Consider the following 23057-nt stretch of genomic DNA (forward strand, 5'->3'; position numbering starts at 1 on the left):
TTCAAGTCGAACACACCTTCTGGTACGACATGGGGTGAACGCAGCATCAGTTTCATGACGACGACACAGGCAAGGGCCAATGACGTTAATGTGCAGTACAGCACAGCTCTGGAGAAGCGACTCGATGAAGTCTGCAGTGTACAGTAGCTACATGGGGGGGGATATCTTCCTCATCATAACTTTAAAACAGGATTTAAGCATCAAGGAGACTGAACCCTCACACCAAACTCTTTTTATTTACTTCTTTATTTACCTACTTCTTTACTAGCCTAACTCTTTATATGACAGACAGCACTGAAACCCACTCAAAACCTATCCATACGCCTAAAGCCCGGGTTTCTGGGGCGGAACGGGGAAGGGGAGTCACTGGGTGACGTATTTGGACATGGGCGTGGCTTCTGACATCACACTTCGATGTGGGCGTGGCTGGATTTCCACCGGAGGATGCAGCGAGCCCTACACAGCTGCGGGTGTAAACAAAGTTCACGTCTTCGCGGGAGTTTGCCAATTTGAACAGACAGAGTCAAGAGGAAGATTTAGTGTGAGTAATTACTGAAATATGGACCTGTCCCTCATAAAAAAAATCAATATTATGGCTTCAGATGACTTGCATATAGTTTATGAACTACTTTTGTGGAACTTCTCTATTCCCTTTAAGTGTGTATGTGATAACTTGTGTAACTGGGCAGTGCAGCTAGTGCAGTCGCGTGGGGGCTTGAGAATCTCTCGACATGTTGACATATTTATTCAAACTCATCCATCCATCCATCCATCCACCCATCCTAGAAATACTATCTTAAATAAATGTGTGTAGTCCTTACCTGTTTAAAACTTCCCAAAACGTTCATTCAATGTTTCGTTCCAAGTGTCCAAGAAAAAAATAAAGAGAATAAAAAACAGTAACAGTATAACATTAACAATAACAGTATAATGATAATTTGCATATTTAAGCTAAATGAAACCTTTCAGAATAAGTTACAAGTTTTTTATTCCTTTATGGATAGTTTGTAAGAATATTTTTCGAGAAGATACATTTGTTGGTGACTCATATTCATGTATTTTTGTTTCTTGTAAGCTTTTGGGATAGCCCATCAAGTGTTTTTTATTTGTTTCCCTTTTTTCACTAGGGCCTGTTTGACCACTGTGCATAAATGTAGGTTTATATGATAGCTAGAATAACCATAGAAACACCATTTAATGTTTAGCCTTTTTTTGCGTTAAATAATTTAATTATTGAAATATACTGACTCATGATGTAGTACTATTTTTACTCACACACCTTAAATGCTTTTCTAATAAATCGCTGTCTGAGAAAACCTGTCTGAGAGAGCAGTTAAAGAAAAGTTCACTCTATGAAGAATATGCCAGATTCCAGTCAAGTCCAAATCAAATTGTAAGTAATTGCAAAAAAAGTTATTCAAGTATAAAATTTGTTAGATTTGCAAAGGTCAGTCATAAGTCTTCAAAATTGTCACTGCCAAAATGTATCTGCCATTAGTTGTTTCAAAATTGTCAAAACAAGTCCAAGTAGTAAATATTTTGTGTGTACCATTATCCAGTTTATCTTCTGCCTTTAAGGGCGTTCAATTATTTTAATATAAAATTATTTAGAAGTAATCCCCGGGAATGGCTGGAGTAGTGAATTCACTGGATGACTTCATTTCTGTCCAGTGCAAAACTAGGTAGATGGTAATCGTACAATTTAAGTCAGCTTTTTGTACCTCTAACAAGTAGATCTTTAACCCACAAAGTCTGTCTGATCACCCACCTGTGAAGACGTTTCTGATGTATTTTGGTAATGAGTCGCTTACTCATCTTTGTCTCAAACAATGGCACGGACCAGCGTTCAGCGACGATGATGAGAGACTGGTAGGGGATTATATGACCTTTCCTATTCCTCCCTTTATTGAAGCTGTCCTGCAGACTCTGCACCGGTGGTATTTACATTAACATTTCAATACATCCAGCCCAGCCAAAGATAAAATATTCATTTGACCTTTAAGGAGAAAGACTTACTTAAACACTGTCATGTCATTTAACCTTAAGAAATGTACAGCGGCAGGGCCCGGGAGCAGAAGTGACCCTCATTACTGTTTTAGCTTTAGAGTTAAAGTGACGCTTCCATTGTTGCATTGGAAGAGGTCTTTGTGTAGAATTCATGCTGCCATCTGTACACACCGTCTCATCCTTCTGCTCTCTAGATTTGGTAGGTTATGATGACGAACAAGGCGCCGCTAATTATGATGCATAAACACGAGAATGTTCCCTCTCTCTATCTTGCTCTTTCACGCACACACAAGCACACAGAAAAACTGAGACCCCACATCTGCTTGGAAGGGAAACAAAATGGATGCATGCCCTTTGGGAGCCCAGGCAAATGAATACTGTTGGCAGAACAATTAGCATTTAAAAGGGAGAGTAACCTTTGCTCAATACATCATTTTTATTGCTGTGGACGTTCATTTTCACCAAATAGAGGGACTTGTGTGTACGCGCATGTGCGTGTGTTTGTTTAGGCGTCAGGGAGAAATAAAGAATTTGATAGTGTTTGGCTCAGGTAGCAATTGTGGTCCTAAAATATGGTAATCCTAGCACTTTCATACATCATGGGTACAGCTGGTGGAGAAGAACTTGTGTCTGCAGTGCTTTCATGTTACTGACTCGATTAATTATTGGTAGACGTTATGAACACTAATGAGTACACTATCCCTTTTTACGTCTGCCTGTGGAGTCGTTGCAGTAATAATTGTTTGGTCTACTTGCATTACTATTTGCATTTTTGAAATGTTATTAATAGAGACAGTGGAGACAGTCAACGATGCGAGAAGAATAGGGCTGTGGGTGGCTATAGTCTGTTCGCACGTCTAATGTAATGCAAAGTCCGAGGCAAGTCTCGAGTCTTTTGTCACAAGTGACAAGTCTTCCAAGGCCAAATATAAGTCTCATTCCTTTTATCGCTTCACCAGTATAAAGAAAGTCAAAAAAAAAAAATCATGATATATCTGTAAAGGAATATCCTTAAGCAAGTAAGTCATACTTATAACATAATGTGTAGTTTTACATGGTATCAATGATAACTGATAAAGTGATCTTTTTGATTCATTTTTTAATATAAAAAATGATTATATTATACATTACAGTTTTAAACATCACAGTATATTCCTTTGTTAATGCCAGGCAGTTGAAATTTAGGTCACACTTTATTTAAGGTGTCTTTGTTACCCTGTAGTTATACATTTAAGTAATGAGTAATATTAAGTAACTACATGTACTTACTGTAGTGTTAGGATTAGGGTTTGGTTTTGTTTAGGGTTAGGGTTAGTTGCATGTAATTATGCATAATTTATAGTTATTCTTACTATAGTAACTGCAACATATGTAACAATGACACTGTAAAATAAAGCGTTACCAAAATGTATTTAGTCCCAATATTCTGCTAAAATATTTATCTTTGCATTTTCCACTGGTCTTTAATTTAAATTAATTTAGTGAAGTCAAAAGTCAGTTGCTTACAAGCGTGTCGAGTCATTATTTTGTTATTTGAGTTTGGCTTTTTAGATGGAAATACTTCTTCTGCAAAAGGTATTTTGTAGTTTACATGTGATATTCATACACTTGTTTATTTGAAGTCCCACAGTGACTCTACCCCTAACACTAACCATACTGCTAACCCTAACCTTTGTAACAGCAATTGCAAGTCTTGTGATAGTTTTTATAACATTAGATGCATTGTATTAAATGCTTTAAATTTTAATGTAGTATAAAGTTTGAGCAATTCCTTATGTACCAATGAATAAACACAATCCGCTGATATTTACTGTGCTGAACAGTGTTTCATTATTACAGTTATAAGATTGTAAATTTCAGTGACCATAAGAATGTTTGAAGTTAGAGAATCATGCTTTAATGTGAATGAGAATGTCTATTTCTGTATAACCCAGCTGAGGTTCTGACCACATTTATAAAGGCCGGACCTTTATCATTTTCACACCCCGTATATGTTTGCAAATACTTTTTTTTTTTTTTTTTAAAGAGGCTGAACTGGAGTGCTCCAAACTTTTGTAATCCAGTGTATTCTGCTCCCCACTCATCTAAGAATACGTTTTGTGTTCCGTCGTTCTTTTTTTTTTATATAAATCCATTCTGATTCTTCACCCATAACTACGTTTGGTGGTTCTGTTAGAAAGAACAACATAAAGAAAAATAATGAGATGGAGATAAGTTCATTGAAAATGATGGACTTCAATGCAATTACTACCTTGATAATCTGCTATAATCAAAACTGGAAGTCCTCTCACTATCTGAGATCTGAATTCTCAATACAATATCACAACATCCATCATACGCAAATGCTGCATGTCAGCCTGTTGCACAGTCTCGGTTTCCATTGGTAATGTGTGATTTATAAGAGTTGCAAGCTGCAAACATTCTTTCTATTTGTTGGCCAGTTTAAATGTATTACATGTTTTGCATCCTAATCCATCTCTCTTTGGTTGACAAGTAAGCACATCTTTACAAAAATGGACTGTACAATCACTTTGAGAAAACTCTACAGTCGTTCAGACATGTAACGTCTTAAACACATTGACCATATTCTCTCTTGCTAGCTGAACATACTTTAAAATAAGCAAATGTGGCCAGGATAAATCCGGCGACTGTAAAGCCGTCCCTTTTTGTGTATTTAATTTCACACATATTTGCACAGGAAAATTACATTTTATTTATCTAATATAGCAGGGAATCCTGGGTAAATATCAAGTCTGTGGATTTCCTCAGGACATTGGGGTGTAAACATAACCCTTCAGGTTTAAAGAGAGTGCATAGAGAGAGAGAGAGAGAAATAAACTGACAAGTAACAAATCAATAGACATTTACCGTTAATGATAGAAAAGTTTATTCATGGTTAAACTGTTATGAAAGAGCTTTTCATATACACAAGTGTAAAGCATGCACAATGTTGCTCTCCATTGCATCAGTAACAGTATGCAGTGGAAAACTGACAACCTTTAAATTTCCAGCTATCGAGTTATGTTAGAATATAACTAATAATTTATGAAAGGTTTTTTTAACACAATCATCACTCTTATCTGTATCAATACATCAAATACTGTATTATTTTTTCTTTATTATTCAAATGCACGTTTGCACAAGAGAGTGATACTGTATGAAGCAGTTGGAGAATTCTGCTGTGATTTTTCCAGCTAAGAGAATCTATTGGACTAATACAAGGCCCTGGACTAATATAATATTTATTGCTCATACTTTAACAATGACAACTCACAAACTATGAATAATATATCACTAAATCTGGAGATATGGGACAAAATATTTTACACAACTTTATCTGCCATTAGTTGTTGTTTTTTTAAACAGCAAGATTTCCACTTTGAAATGAATCAAAGATGATCACTTGTACACAAATGCATTGATTTGATTTTATATTATATAATCCAGTGGCATGTGTTCCGGGGGAGGGTGATTGTCCCCCTAGATAGAAATCATGTTCCGCGGGGCACTGAAAAGGGCACTTTCGTTTACACGATAAAAGGGGCAAGGGCTTAAACATTCTATTGTCACCACGAGCAGTCGACCCTGTCCGATTTTTCTTTATTGCAGTGAAATACTATTTTAGTATTTATAGTATTTGACACGACGGTACAAAATGTTTTCACTACAGTGATAGGCTAAGAAAAACACTCCTTTTGTGAGGAAATGGAAGCATCCATATTAAATACATCTGAACATGTTTAGCAGATTAAATTATAATAACAATTCAAAATAATACAATATTTTTTTTCCTTGTTTAAGTTCTGATTTCCCCAACACTCAATAATCAGTGTGCTCTAATAATCCCGGTTACGGACCGCCACCTACACTAACCCGATTGCAGGCATGTAACTAAGAAAATGCATTGGATTAAATTGGTCACAAGTCTGGATACTTTGTTAATGGTGGTTTCAGGCTGGATGTTGCCAGACCCAGTTGAGCCTGCAGTGAGATCCCATCTTTAAAGAGAAAAACTTGTTTTGAACTATGTGCAGGTATTTATTCCTTCATCCTTTGCTTTACTAATCATCCCATGGGCAAACACAGTTAATAACAAAGACTTAAAAAATGAGCCCTTATCTTGTAAGAAAACAGGAAAATAGATATCCCATTGTGCATAATTTAGCCCTGCTCTAATTTCTTTCAGCTTTCTTCTTTTTTTCTTCTATTCTTTTCTTTTTCATAGTGAATAAAGGTTGTGGAGTGGAGAGATGCATAGATGGATATGAGTCTCTCTCTCTCAGCCACTCTGGGATTGATGGTGCCGCCATGCATCTGGAAATTATACGAATAAATATGAACCGAGTGGTGATGTGGCCTTGTGGCACATTATGTTGATTAAACACAGTAAATAGAAATTCAGCTTGTATTGAGAGCAGTTTATCGCAATCACCCACTCACTGTTTTTTTTTTATTTTTTATTTTTTAAGGTTATTGAATTTCTACTTTCTTCTATTGCACATATTAAATTAAAGCGACAAAATTATTTCCAGATGGCTGGGCATAAAGTAAGCGTGCCTCGCAAATCTCTGCAGGAGCACCTTAAATAAACTTAAATTCTCTAAACTCCATAAACTCTTCAAACTCTTGAACATTATGTAAAAAAGCAAATGCATCTTGTGCATTAATTAGGGCATTTTTAGAATATTTCCTGCTTTAAATGTTTGCTGTCATGATGTTTGATAAAACTAACATCTTGAAAGGTTACATTTACTCTGTTTTAAAGTAAAATAATGAAAGAAGAACCAGTGAAAGAAGAGTGAAAAAAGAACCAGTGGAAATCCATTAGCCTGATTCCTGCAGATGTGCTAGTTGGTTCAGCAATTTCTTTATGAATCACTAACAAACACTTTGCTTATATCCTTCACAGTTCTTGCAAGGATACTTCTCAATACAGTGGTGACATGGTCAAGAGTTTGTTCTAAAGTAAGTATTATTATTATTTTATCTCATATTTTCAAAATCAGAATGAACCATTTTATGCATGTCAACCTTTTATGTGCTATCTTTTTTTGAAAACGTCAAATGGATAGTGGGAGTTTTCTACAACACAAAAGAAGATATTTTGAAAAATGTTTATTTGTCCACAAAATTGAAATTGGGTCCGGTGTTATTTTGGACCCCACTGACATTCATTTTATGGGAAAAAGCAGAAGAAACATTTTTCAAATCATCTTCTTAAGTTCAATATATCTCCTAACACTTTCCTTTTGCTGCCTTAAAAACACTGGCATTTCCTTTCCGGAAATGCTAATCTAGTCATTTGGCTTTTGTTAGTAGTAACCTTTATGTCCTATTATTCAATGGCCATGAATGGCTGTCAGTCTGTTAGTGCGCTTAATTCCATTCTGCAGAGTTCAGTTATTAACAGGAGTGACAATGTTCAACCACCTAATTTTGCACGTCATTGTAAAAAAATATATTTATACAGATTTTAGACTAAACTGTGCGTTCACACCGGACGCGAATAGCGCGTCAAATTCACGCCTGCCGCGTCTAGTTATACGCTTGACCACTTTTGTGTCCATTCGCGCGTCAAGAGCGAAATTGACGCGTGTAAAAACACAAGTTTGAAGCGAAATTGACACGCGTGACAAGGCGAAAGTTTCAAAAGTTTCAAAACCCGTTGGCGGCCATCTTTTTACAAGATGTGTGATGTTGATAGATCATTTATCGAGAGAGTCACCAGAGCAGAACGGTGGCGTAGGGATCATCGTCGCCGTATTTGGGTCCAACAGACCCTTCGGAGGTGAACCCAGTTTGGCAAGTTTTTCACCATTTGCTCCAGGAGCTGCGCCTGGATGACGGCCGCTTTCAGTGGTACTTCCGCCTGTCCCGCGCCCAGTTTGATGACCTGCTGTCCCGCATCGGTGTGATATTAATCCTATGTCAATTTATGCCACGTGAAGCAAGCAGGCTCCTGATTGGTTAACGCAGCGCGAATTGACGCAGAAGTTCAGTTTTTTCAACTCGGGTGGCAGACGCGAATTCGCGCCAAACGCGTGAATGCACAAAACGCACTATAAAATCATTCGCGCGTAATGCGCCAGACGCTCAATTTACGCCATTCACGTGAACTTGACGCGCGAATGAGGCATATTCGCGTCTACCCTGCCGCACTCTACGCCTCATTCGCAACGCAGAATTTTTTTTACGCGCGTAACGCGTCTTTGCATTGACTTAACATTGAAATTACTCGCGCCTGACGTGCTATTCGCGTCCGGTGTGAACGCACCATAGGAATAACTAAACATACAAAAAAATATATATAATGAATCACTTGTACTTGAGGAGTTGATTAGGGAGGAGGTTGCACTAAATATTTAATATAATAAAGCCTTCATATACATTTTTTTTGTTTAAGTTGAAATCTTTTTTTTCTTTTCTTTTTAAACACACTTTTAACAATTTTCCATGGGCCAAAAAAAAAAAAAAAAAAAAAAAATCAGGAAGAAAGGGAGAGGTATGTTGAGTTCATGTCGAGGCTGTTTTCCATACTGACCACCCTGTCAGAAACCACACACCTCTAGGTTCTTTTCCACACTCAAGGTCAGTAGAAGTAGAGATTTAGCCTTAGGTTTGGCCAAGTCTATTCCAGTTCTTTTATAACTCCTGTATATTTATTTATTTATTAGATTTGTTTTTCCATCTGTATAGATGTTTGAATGTCAGAGGGCTGTTGGTGGCATGCCCTTCGGGGGAAGTAGCCCCGCATGCTTTGTTGGTGAGGATGAGACTCTGGAGTGTACGTTCACACTCAAAGGCCCGGGGAGGTCATGCGGAGAGAGGGGCAACTGCCTGTCATCATCTCTCTCATTCAGAGACGCATCCACTCCATGTATCTGAGGACTCTGTCTCTTGCTCGTCTCCCTCGGGGGGGCGCAGGTCTGCATTGTCCCACCCTCACACCGATGAGCAGTGATGGACTGTGTAGGATGAGAGTCTCAACCTTATTCATATATTCAAACTCGTTAAAGTTCCCTTAATTAAGGATTTAAAATTGTAGGTTGTTGGGTTGTCATCAACACCATTTATAGATAGACCGAGGCCTTCCTTCATCTTTCTATACACAAACTCCTAAATTTTGGAATGGCAGTGCATGTTTTTGAAAGAAGTCTCTTTGGATGCTTTCACAATAGGTTGGACTTCATGGTTCGAACCAGAGTTTGATTTCTCCCCCCTCCCCCTGCTGGACTGTGTTTAGATTATATTATTTGGGTTCGAACCGCGGTGCAATTGTGTCATCAAAGCAGCATATCACAGAGAGAAAACCTGTGGACTATCATAAATCACAAAGGCTGGCATTCAATAATACTACAAGGTGTAGTAGATACAAAATGTGGCAAGTAACTATACTGACAGCTTTCTTTCCTTTGGTTAATAAATTATTTACTTATCATAATTTGTTGCATTTTGTTTTTCACAGGTGTTTATGTTGAGCGGCCTGGGAGGACTCATGATGCTAGGGTATTGGCAAATTCCGATATATATATAGCCTTGCTGAGCATCGGCAGGGTGGTTATCTTTACGCAAGAGAGGTGAGAGAAGTGCATATAAAATTGTCTGTGAAAGTTTGGGAACTATGATAAATAGGCTAGAATGGAACACGCATTATCTGTCTTAATAATTTGCCAGAATTTATTAATATTTAATCATATTCATAGACCATAATTTATTTTTATATTACAATTTTTATATTTATTTTTTTGCTTTAGCACTCAGGGCATATTAATAGATTGGAGATTGATTCCTCTATATGTAATTGGTGACCCTGTGGCCTTCCCAGTGTTACACTCAGCCAAGAAAAGCAACACTTCGACCATCGGTTAAGCTTAGCAATGATAGTTGTGGAGAACGCATTTGGACGCCTTAAAGGAAGGTGGAGATGCTTACTTAAAGGTGGGGTATGTGATTTGCAAAACGGCCAGTAGATTTTGAAAATACACAACTCAAATGGTCCTACCTTCTTTCCTTTGACTCCACCCATTCAAAGAACATGGACCAATCAATGGTACGACCGATTGATTGACGCACTTACTGTCCAATGATTCTAGGTGGTCTTGGAAATGAGTGGCCGGAGTTTTTTGTGTTCTGCCTGCTCCACAGATGATTAAATTGCTTAATTTTTATTTCAGTGCTTCTAACTCAGTGGCTGTAAGTGGGTTAGGAATAGGATTTTAAGTGATTTTGAAAAAATGGCCAAAAAAGAGAATTACATACCCCACCTTTAAGAGAAATGACATAAACATTAACACTGTGTCAGATGTAGTGCTAGCATTCTGCATATTTTCTGTGAAATTCACCGTGAGCAATACCTGGACAACTGGGATTGTCCCCAAGAATGTGTGGAAAAAAACCTGTAGTTGACAAATGGGAGGACAGTGCATCTGGTGTTCCCATTCGTGATGCATTGCTGATAAATTGTTTGCAGGAACTATAGTTGAGAAAATGTTTAATGTAATTGTTACATTTTTTACAAATTATTATAATAAATGTTTTAATATAAAACAGATTAACACAAACAATAGACCAGAAGTCTGAAAAAAATATCAAATACTACAAATATGTGGGTTTTAGTCACACTACAATAAATACTATTAAAAATCATATTTTAAATAATAATATTTTAATATTTAAAACTATTCAAAAATGTATAACTATTTTCAAATATTCATTTGTTGATGAGCAGGATTTAAAGATTGAACTGAGACTGTGCATAAATCAAGTCAAATGCATTACAACCAAAACTTTAAAAAAAACCTGACATCTTTTACTCACCCTCATGTTGTTTCAAACTCTGTATCCAAAGTCATGCAGCTTTGTACTACATACATAAGGGAGAATAAATTATGACATACTCATCATTCAGTTTTGGGTGACTTATTCCATAAAACCATCAAGCTTTTATTAGTAGGCCAACACCCTTTCATAAGGCTTCTCATCACTATTACTTTGTGGCACTGTGGATGGTGCAGCATCTCGTGAGGCAACATGAACTGATGATGATGACAAACAGACCTCCATTGGTGAGTAAAGGGCTGGCGAACAGTTGACTGTGCACCACCTGGAGGAAATATACTTGCTAAGATGTTGCCAAACTGGCTAATAGCCTCCTGTTGCATTGCCCGCATCTCAATGGTTATTTTCAATACTGTTTCTCTTTGCTGAAGTTCTCCCTCTGCTTTTGCAGCAATTAAGACAGTGGTTCACATTCAGAATCAATGCTGTTTATATAATCAATAATGGGGTACATCAAAAGAAAGCACATTGAATTTACTCAGCATTAATATATTACATTAAAGCTACACTGTGTGATTTTTACCCCCATCTAGCGGTGAAAAGGTATATGACCATCCAGTGAATATTAGTTTTATGTTTTCATAATTTTTTTACCATTTCATTGCTAACATCAGCTATCAGGTTCCCAGACGAATGCAAGCTGATCTTAGTAAAGTAACTTGTATCAGTGCTATCGTTATTCTGTATATTGTACGACATCACTAGCGTAAGGCAAAGTTTACATTGTAGGCTATATCATTTTCTCCGTGAGCAGAGATCAGTTGATGTGACGGAGGTGCGAGGGAGAGGTAGAGGTAGAGGGAAAGGAAAAAATAAAAACAGGGCCGGTGCCAGTGAATTGCGGAGACGCGAAAGGCGAAGCTTGAATCAACGGGTATGTCCCTCTTTGGCTAATGTACTTTCAAGATGGAGGGGCAACATGGCGACCGACATTCGAACCCCTCACCCGTATGTATTTTCAATGGCATATTATACACTCACGAGAATACTTTATTACTTGAACGAAGTAAATATACATTAATGAGCACATATATTTTTGAAAGAACTAAGTGTTTTTAGCTAATAATAAACTAAAAAAGTTACACAGTGTAGCTTTAATGTATTAGGCTAATGTAAGCAGTGGAAATGTGTGAGAATGTGTAATTTCCCCCGATATTTGTTTGTTTGTCCAGTTGTAAATAATGAAACGTAACAGTAATAAGAGACTGAAATCAGAAAATATACTCCCTGTTGGCAGACAGATTTCTTCTACATCGTCTCCATCTTCAGTAGAGCTGTCATTTGGAGATTGCGCTCTGTCTTCTGCCTGTGTCAAACATCCAACGGCATTTACCGGCAAAGCACAGGGACGTATCACACATATCATAAAAAGATAATGACTAGGGAGTCATTCCACTGGTGTTGTTTTGATCTTTTGTTTATAGGTAAAAACTTATCAGAATTTTGAGCTTCGCCATAACCTGCTTTTTTCCCCTCTGCACAAAGTCTCATTCATTGCGTCGTTACTCAGAATGTTGACCAGACACAGAGCAGCCTTAACTCGGCTGTGTAAAGATACATTTATATAGCTGACTAGTCCCTTCATGTATGTTAGTGTGGCTTTCTTTCCACTTCTTGCCAAACAACTAGCACATATATGACAATTTTAGGTTGAAGGAAAAAAACTGAAATTTTAATTTTGTAGCACTGCTCCAAAAACACACAATTGTGTATTTGGACTTTTGACTCTAAACCTTACGGTTACTGAGACATAAACCTCTTGTGACAACTAGCCCCAGACTTTCTAAGGTGAAACGTGTGGTCTCTATGGTGCAATTCTTCATGGCCCTCAAGGTTGTCAGCTCATACCAATTCCATTCCAGCCTTTGTTTTGGAGGATAAATCTTTCACAGGCTTGGTTTTATTGAGTTTACTGGCATGATTTGTTGGCCTCGAAGGTCTTCTTCCTCTCAGCTCAGATCCTGCTAACACAGGTGTCTACAGTCCACCATGGTCATGACTGTCAGCTATATATGATGAAAGATGTTGGAATGAATAAATACACGCACACACACAAAAAAACAGGTGCTTTGAGCCTTTCTCCCTCACAGCTAATATGAGCTAGACTCATAAACTCTTATGGGATTTTCTCCCTGGAATTACAATGTGCTGCACATTTGTAAGATTCCAGGTTTTGCATGTTGCATTTTTAGTGAAATGAACCAGAAGAAAGATGCAGTGTGTCAAGTTATGGACTAGATTGTATTTCATTGGCACCTGTGCTGTGTTGTAGAGAAACTACTGGCATATATTTAAAAGTCTCAGGTGCACATGTTCACACCCGCTTCAGGGCATCTCCTATTAGATTCAGTATATGCTGCACTTTTTGAAGTGCACTTGTTCGTAAACATTTGCTAAAGAATGATACATGGCACTGGCCTCAGGTACCTGCCGAAAATCAGTTGATAGAGAGTGTTATATATCTATTTTGAACCTCTTGTAAAGGGTCTGTATCTGTAGATGCAATACAAGACTCGGTTAATTTTTCCCTCTGCTGTGATGTTCGATTGGTTTCCCATGTAAGGGGGGATTTGGTTCAAGCTTTTGTCTCTTGTCAGCCTCACTTCAATGATAATTCGGAGGCTAAAGTGCAATATTTTGCAGACGTGATTACATCTTTCACAGTGGACCGGTTCTATGAGGATGGACAGTTTAGAGTAAGGATTTTGCTAGAGGGCTTAAGTGATAAACATGCGGAAAGCTGGCGGGCTGCTGTCTGAACCTGCTCTGAACCCTGTCTCTAACAGCGCTCAAAGTCAAGGCAAAGCTGCCCTCCGTAGTAAACAATGACAAGTCCTTAATAAACAATCTGTCACATTCATTCCATATTAATGCCAGACTTGAATCTCCTGTCAGTCTTCATTCTGAACTCCAATTATTCAAACTTTGCTCAGCTAGAATAGCAGTTTTTCTCTTCCATTCATTATAGTATAGCTGAGGAATTGAAATGCTCTTCAGAAAGCCAAAAACATTCATGCTTTCTATTTGAACATCCTGGCAGGCTATCAAATTGTTTCAGGAAAAATGTTTTCTTAGTCTAAATAAAATTTATTTTCTATATGCTTTTTTTTTTCTCATCAGACTTTCATGATCAGAGCATTCCTTGAAATAAATGAATGAAATAAACCTCAGCATGGACAAAACTTTTATTTGAGCTAGGAAGAGGATGCACTGTTAAACTTAATATATTAAACTAGATTAGAAATATAAAAATTAAAGTTTTTAGTCGTAGCAGTAGTACTGTTTCACTGTTAGAAAAACCCAAAGCGACAATGGGTCTCATTCACTAACCATGCCTACGCACAAATTTGTATGTGGAATCTGCATACAAATGTTTCCACATAAAAATCCTGATTCATTAATAATTTCCAACACTAAAACCTATTCTAAATTTATATGTAGGAACAACTGGAAACATTGTATGCAAAAATGTCATAACCTGGGTGGTGGGTATACACACACACTGTATAGATACACTAAAAGTAAGAAAAGGTGCGTCATATAGCTCAAGCCGCAAATTGTGGTGGTGGGATGCTGAGAAATTAGTCATGAGACAGGAGGTAAGGGAAGGCTTTATTTATATTGGCTTCTTCTTGTGCTGATTGGATGATTACCTGAACATGCTCCTCCCGAACTTTGTTACATAAAACTTAATTTTGTGTTTGAACTTTGAGGATGGCACTCCTGGCATTGCTCGAGGATCTTGCTGGTGAGAGCGTGTCTTTAGAGAGTGTCATGTTTGCTGAGAGCGTGAAAGGAAAGGATGTACGGAAATCCCTTATGTGGACATTGTTTGGGCATGTTTATGCAAATTACTAACCTCGGGCATGCGGTCACTCATTTAGAATACTCCAAATTCATTAACGTTCGAATGAGGTTAAGAACAAATCCATGCGCACGCACTGTGAAATAGGTGGACATTTTTAGTGAGAAGTTATCCTGTGTGTATAAATACAAATAATCCACGTAATTATTGTGAATGAGACCCATTGATCCTCCACCTATGCTTTTGTTCTCAGCCTTGTGAACAAAACTGTTGGTAATTAAATATTGTATCTGTATGGGGCAACTCTGAGGGTTTTAGCAAGAAAATCCATCCTGGTGCTCGGGCACACATTGAGAGTAGGATATTTTTATATATTTAAATGAGGAAAAGAGTTTTCTCCCCGTCTTCTAAATGGACAAACAGTGCAATGTGCGGCACAAATGAAACTCTGTAGACCATCACACTCTGACCGTGCAGGAGTTGCCAGAGGAAAGGGAACCCCTGTGTGTTTTTGATTAAATTTGAGAAATGGTTTGGAGACCCCTTTGGTCTTGGCTGATGTGTGTGGTCTGAGGTCCTGCATTGAGAGTAAATAAATAAGAGAAAATGGCTGTACGCCGTGGTGAACGTGGGGCGCTTTCGGCTGTTTTCTGGCTGCCTTCCCCCGCTTTGGAGCAGCCCAGCTGCCACCTGCGATATTCCACATATGACATTTATCCAGGCGAGGCCATTGACAGATGATTCAAAGCAGCCTTGCACCACAGCCAAGAAAAGCCCCCAGTCACATTTGATGAGGCTGGGGACGATTGCTTTACCCTGGTGTGGCATTCCAATGTTTAAAACTCCAGCGCTCTGATTGTGCAACTTGTGTAAAGAGAAAATTGAGAACAAATGCACAAGGTGTCAGACATACACCTGCATTAGCCTTTTCTCAACAGACTTCTGCACACTGATGTTTGCAAAGCTTAGTGAAAGCATGCTGCTTTAGTTTTAGCTCAGGTTTTGCAGATCAAAAGTTCCTTTTTATCTCTTTCACCTTTCTGTAAAAGAGAAAAAAAATGTGGCCATTCTCTGTCCAGAAAGAGTTCAAATGGACAAAGTCAAAGCCACCAGTCCTTAATTCATTGCCTGTCTGTACGTCTGCTTGGCCTCAGTCACATGCTGTCTGTGTAGCATCTAAACACACAGTAGAGAGCTTCTCTCGTCTTTATTGAGCACACTAACAAATCAGGGTTTATTTTGCTAGACAAGGTAAAATAGTCTCCCTATCTCCCTGTCACCGCCACCTAATGTCAAGACTAGATTGAACCTTGTTCTTATATGCCACCAATGTCCCAGGTTTCCTTTGTGAAGAGCATGCTAAAGGGAGCTTGATTATTTGCACTCCAAAAAAATGGCAGATTATTTTTCAAAAGACCACAGAAGTTTTCATCATAACCAAAAATCATCAGTCATATCAAATAAATTGACTTTGTATCATTAATTAAAATCTGTCTTCGAGCAACGGATTATTCAAACAGCTGTGCTTAATGAGAGTAATATAACACAGTTGTCATTTCACATTTTGAAAGTCAATTACAAAGCATAAGGAGGTTATAAATGTTAAATTAACAAAGGTGTGAACCATTAATGAGTCGGTAAACTGATTAAAAGCTCAAGTGTTAATTGGCAGACACCATTAAACTGTAATTGTTGAAGGGGCTTTTTTGTCCACAGCAACTTTTTGTGTGCACATCAACTGTTTTTACCCAGACATGGACATTGAAATCATCTTTGTTTAACGTAGATTTGCTTTACTATTACATCTCCTACCCTTAGGAGCTTGTCTGTAAATGTCAAAAGGAGATTACAGGCTACAAGTCATCACAAGCTATGCAACCTCATATGACAGATGTGACCTCAAAGATAGACACCACGATTCAACCTATAACTGAATGAGTCAGAGAGTCCCAAATCACAACAAAATAAGTCCTCAACAGCTACTTTACATTACAAAATCTAAACTGGTATGCCCAACATCGACTCATCCGCAATGTCTGGAAGTGAGCGACATAATGAACTACTTGCACTGAGCTTTGTGCCGTACTTTTTCAAATAGCGTGGTCAGCTAGTGTCTGGTTGTCTATGTTTCAATGCTCTGTAGTCACCTAGTTGACTAAACAGCTCATACAATTTATTTCCGCAAGAATATTTACAAATAAGATAATTTTCATAGACAGGAGAAGAGATATTCTGATAATGATGTGTACATCATTTTCCTAACTCAATGGAAAATTAAGTTTTAATCCAATTCAAGCAGATCTGAGAAAGCAGTGTCTGGTTAAGATACAAGATTATTTCACCACAGGGTGTTAGTGCTATAAACTAGTCACCACGATGATGCGGTGTGTGTGCGTGCGTGTGTGTTACCTGTTAAATACGATTAGAACAAAGGTTTTAATCACTATTCTGTGTAATTTTACTATATGTGTGTCAATTACATATTTAAGCCAAAATTATTGAATTAAATTTAAAGTCAGCATGTTGCTGTTTATGATTAAATGTTTAACATTGCTAAATGTATTTAAGGCAGGAACCACATTCATACACCTATTCTAAAAGACAAAGACAATGCGCACAAGCAAATCCTGTTTATCAGTCAAATACAAAATGGAAACCCAACATGAAACAGATAAGACAAGTACATGACAAACATTGTTAATAAGATGACCAGTACTGGTCTGCTGCAGGTGGGGAAGTTCGTTGTATTTGTCATTCAGAATCCACATTTATAAAGGGAAATTACATATTTTCTTGAACAAATTAGCAGAATTAACCCAATAATAAAAATTATAATAATTTACTTACCCTTATTTTGTCCAAATCCATGACACTAAAGAAGATATTTTGAAGATTGTTTTTATCCACACAATGATAGACCATTGACTTTGTATGAACAAAACATCAACATATCTTTTTTGATAAAAAGCAAGTCACACAGGTTTTGAAACAACTCGAGGTTGAATAAAAGACATGATTGACAATACGACTACAGTGGCTGAATGTGTAGGTCCCTCCATGCAGAAAGTACGACCAGCCTCTGGCAGGCACACATGTTTGCAGATTGTCATGCAGAATGTGACTCAGCCCATGGGCATTGCTCTGATTCTTATCACTGTGCGCACATCTGATGAGAAAACAGTGTCTGACAAACACAGGTACTTCTACATTCCCCTCGCATCTTTTTTTAACGATTACATCAAAGCTGGGTAAGCCGGGTGGCAATATAGAGACAAATCTCAACCGCATCTACTCGTCAGAATTCCTGATATGAAATGACATTTGATTTACAAGGAGAGAGGGGAGAAGGAGGACAAAGTGGACAAAAAAAAAAAAGCAAAACCAGACAGCCTGGATAATGATTCTGAGTGGATGGACATTCAGGGGTCTGAGAGTTTGAGAAGGCCACCAGTATAGAAAGCCTAGGCCTGTTTGTACAAACTAAATCAGACAAATGTATAATGGATGTGGAAATTGTATGATATTAAGACCATATTTTGTCACACTATAGCTGTGTCATTTCAGTTCTAGAGATAAACCTCAAGGAAAGGCTTCAGTCTTAGCAGGGGCTCCTAGTTTTAATCACCTCCTTTTCACCGACTTTTGTGAGTAAATGAAATTTTTAGGTAGCCACTTTGCTGTCTAGGTGTTATGCTTTATAGGCTGAATGATGGCTGACACTGCCAGAGCTTTGCAGGGAAGGATGTGTGAGCTTTACTGTCTCCGTGCCTGATGTGTGTTTACAAAATTGTGTCTTTTCACCATGCTGAACTGTCAGCAGTCACAGCGTCTGCTTCTCTCCTTCACATGGCAGACCCATCCAGACTGACAGTCCATTCCCCACAGAACTCTGGGTAATTGGCATTCAGAATCATCCGAATAATAGGGAAAGGGCTACAATTTCTGGAGACATCCCCTCCCCTCTCATGCCTCTTTCAACACAAGCACGAAAGTTGTGTTGCCCACACCCAATCGACAGTGGGACTGTTTTGCATGCAGCGTGGTGGGCAGCTGGTCCCTAGGGGGCTGGGAGTGGCAGAGACGGCGGGAAAAAGCTCTCTATGCATGAGGAGAAATCTCCTTTAGGTCGGTGTTTCCCCCCCCCCCCCCGGTGGATTTCTGTAGGGATTTATGACCTGTCACCTAAGAGCTGGAGGGGAGGTGATCTCTCAGTGTCAATTTCAGCAGCCCTACGTGTCAATCTCAGACAAGGTTTTACTCAACAAACCGCACTAGTGGAAATATTAACGAGGGAAGAGAGAGGTGGCATATTTGCAGCCTCAGCTCTCTGGGTTGTGAAAGTCAAGGAACAATGACACTATAGGAATGCTGACTTGGCCGTGAAATTTCTGGGATTGTAATTTTTTGGAGTAGGTTTTGATAAATCTGGCAAAGGCAGCATTTACAATTCTGCTATATTCGCAGCCCAAGTTACATAAAAAATAAAAAAATAAAATTATATATATATTTATATATATATAAAAAATAACAATAATATAATTTAAGTTCACAAATGCAAAATTGCTCAGAATGAATAGTAGTCATTAATAATAAATCATAATAGTAGAGCACATAATCTAATCTAATAGTCTCTCTCTCTCTCTCTCCCTCCCTCTCTCTCTCATTAAAGGTCATCTATTGAAGGATGGCATGAAAATCACAGCATCACTTTGATTTCGGAAAGAGATGTGGTGAATAAAGGCTTTGATATATTGTAAGTGAAAATCAAACAAGGCTGAAAAGAATATTTGTTTCCTGGAAATATATAATTATGGCTACTCTCACAGCTTTATCTGAGATCAAAAGATACTACATATATTTCTCAATGAAGTACAAATTATCTGTACTAAATCAAAGAACCATAGTTATGAGTCTTTGTGTCTTTAATCATACACTTGACCGTAGGTATGTCAGTTTCACCTCGCATTGTAAAGGGTTTTTAGTGATCAAGGGGATTTAATTTGTAGATGAACAAGCCGAGCAGTGGACCAACAACAGGGTCAGAATCAACAAGTGAGCTTACTGATAAATATATTTATGGTGCCTTTTTTCCCCCGCACGTAAGGACAAAGAGATCTAATCAATTATATATTATCTCTTCAGATCATTTTAAGATAACACATTTTATTGTTTTCTGGAACACTGAGGTTGATGCAATATTGAAACCTGACCTACATCTATTTTTATCTACTATATGAGAGTTTTAGGAGGTTTTAATAATCACTGCATATTCATGAACAGGAATACAATACTTTCTCAACATGAGCTCATGGAGAGATTTCCTTTAGAAGTAAAAATGTGCCGTCAGGAGAAGATCTGATTCATGTGCACACAGACAATCAAAAAGAAATCACTAAGCTTTGGATCTTACCATCAAACTTCAGCTATCACTGAGATACATCATCTTTTACCATAAAGTACCGCTCATCAAATATGGCTCATATAAATGTTTCAAGATAATGTACAAATTAACAATGTTATATTATGCCAGCCTCAATAGAGTGCTGCAGAGATGGTGTATTTGTGTAGGCCGACCCGGAAGTTAGCTGGTTCTCTCAATGGGATTTTCACCTTTTGACTTTTGCCTATTGCAGCAGGGAATAAGCTCTGCGATCAACAAACGTTTATAATTCTTGCAAGTTTTGTTCATCAAAATAATCTTCACAAATTAAGTCGATTAAGCATTTTGAAGCCTAAATATAATCGACATGAGTAAAAAGCTACACCTCTGACCTTATTCACAGCAGCGCCATCTTTGATTTTTAATGGGAATGAAAACAAGTCTGTGAGAGATAGACAAATATCTCTTCAGTGGGTTGTACTGTTATTTAATGTATTGTTCGGATTGTTTTCCTGATGAAACACTGCAAAAATATCTTTACAAGAAATTTCAGTGGACATAAAACTCTAGACAACATAAGCGGTGGAAAATTATAAGTGATCTAAGAGCTTTCACAGCGGGTGCCAGTGAAAACAAGTTTATTCCTTACATCCTCAATTTCATACATGACACTGCTCTGAATAAGGTATATTAAGCTTCTGAAAATTATAAAACGATTTAAAATCTTCAAGTTTTAGTTATAAAAGTTTACAAGAACACAAGCATAAATACAACAAGGTGGTCAAAGTGCACTAGCGAGTAAATTAGTTTACCTCCTCGGTGTGACGTTTAATGCCCCATATAATCTGTCTCTGCCCCTTGATAGCAACCACATTTTTCAAGACTCATAAAAGCTTTAAAAATCAAGAGTGGGGTATTACTGATATATTATATGTTTAAGAATAAAAAGTATAGTGAGTTTGTGTTAACCACATACCTTTTTTTCAGGCATTTAACTAAAAACTCATAAAAAAACTGTATATATTTATATATAGCCGGTTGTATTGTGGGTCTATGTGTTCTAAATTACCTAAGTGAGGTAATTTGTATATGATTAGGAACTGATTAGAAAACGAAATATTTAAATAATTGACACTTAGTGCTCTTTATCTAATTTTAATGAATGTGTTTACATTTGTTCTGATGTTGCAGTTAATACCCCTACCTGGTCATCATGGCTCTACGTCAATTGCAATCAAGCAAAATGGTGCAGCCTGTTCGAAATGACCCGAGTCAGGCAAATGATGGAAGTCTCACAGAGGGGCCATCTCTCTCATTTCCACCTGGCACTTGAGTCAGATTGTTTGTCCTCCAATCAGTCGATTTCACTGAGACATTGAATGCAAGCTGTTAGAACTATTATTATTATTATTTTTTTGGTCCTCTAAGGGGACCGTTGTATAACAAGCTATGTATGATGACCTTCTGTGACATTCACATTCAAGACATTTAACACGCAGACTACAGTTCGATATATGCCACCACAGATGTATTTACCAGTTTGACCAGAGCAGTACTACGGCAGCAGTATTTTTTCCACTGGAGTGAGCTGATTCTGCATTTAGTTTAAAAGATCCACAGACCTGAATACTAGAAAAATTAAAGGGGACCTATTATACAAAATTCACTTTCACATAGTGTTTGAACATAAATGTGTGTCGGCAGTGTTTGTACAAAGCCACTCTATAACGGTAAAAATCCATCCACATTTTTATTTTAATCCCCATAAACCATAAGCTGTGTCTCAGAATGAATAAGGCATTTGCAGTTTCTATGCAGTGTGATGTCACAAATGCTTAGGCCCCGCCCACAATTGGTGACAGACTCAACTCTATCGCCATAGACTCCACCCTGAGTGAGCTGTTGTCACGATATCCGTTTGTTTTGATTTCTTTTCTTGTCTGTGTTTGCCTGTCAATTAGCTAAGTTCTGTATTTCTCTGTCCGCTGCTTGTTTGTTTCTGATCAGTTCAGGTGTGTCTTGTTAATTTGCTCTTCAGTTCTGTCGATTTAAACCCTGTGTTCTGTCTTGTTCTTTGTCAGTTCTTATCATTGCTTTAAGTTGGTTGTTCTGTTCCCGTTCCTTATAAGATTTGGATTTCGTCCAAATAAAAGATTGCTGCACTTAGATCCTGTTTCCTCCATTGCTGCAACCCGATTGTAACAGCTGTACATAGTCCACCATGTTTATCCCCTCGCCAGAGCATTTAATAGCAGCATTCAAGTAAGAAATGTATTCTTATTAAAGCTATTATTATAGTTATTCAGTCAAGAGCAGTGAGTGATTTTCAGTTTTTCATTTTCATATTAACAGCATATATAGCAGTGGTACTGTATATTACACTGTTTTCACTTTAATACGCATATCTAATATGCACATGCGATTTCTTTACTTGCTGTTTCACAAACATAACCGACTGTATTTATGTGAACTTTGTTTGACATAACCGTGTGTGTATTTGACAGTTTATGCACAAGAAGACGTGAAAGTGAACTTAGTTTAATACTCACGGTACGCGCCGTCTGACAGCCAGCTTTCTGTGCGTGCGCTTCAGATGTGTGCACTCAGAAAACCTTACAGTATATCAAAAGTTTAGATGGATATGGCTTTAAAACACATGCCGATAATAAACTTTCATGACGATGAAGAACTGCAAAGAACTGGGGGCAGTAAAAATCTCGTTCCAGGGCTGGGGCCCTTAGAGAAGATCCGTAGGCTATAGGCCCTCCTGGCCTGAGGGCCCCCTGTAAACAGTCCCCCTTCTAAATGAAAAAAAAAAATGTGCGAATGTTAATATTCACGTAAAACTGATATTATTATGTCAAGCGGACTACATATTTGCATTTTTAACTAGATATTTTCTTGCAGAGTTTCACACAGCTCATTTTATGGTAGAACAGGGGTGTCCAACCCTGCTACTGAAGGGCTACTATTCTGCACATATAAAAAATCATACCAAAGTCCTCAAGATTACTTTGAAAAATGTAT

General features: G+C 37.8%; 1 long non-coding RNA gene across 1 annotated transcript; it reads left to right on the forward strand.

Annotated features, from left to right (window-relative positions):
* The first annotated feature begins 445 nt into the window (after window positions 1-445).
* LOC306991417 lies at window positions 446-22197 on the forward strand. Its single transcript, XR_013796088.1, has 4 exons — window positions 446-541; window positions 6917-6972; window positions 9473-9584; window positions 21222-22197. It is a non-coding gene; the product is annotated as an uncharacterized lncRNA (long non-coding RNA).
* The last annotated feature ends 860 nt before the right edge of the window (window positions 22198-23057 follow it).

This window comes from Phoxinus phoxinus (assembly GCF_949152265.1).
Source record: "Phoxinus phoxinus genome assembly, chromosome: 2".
Taxonomy (NCBI): Eukaryota; Metazoa; Chordata; class Actinopteri; order Cypriniformes; family Leuciscidae; genus Phoxinus; species Phoxinus phoxinus.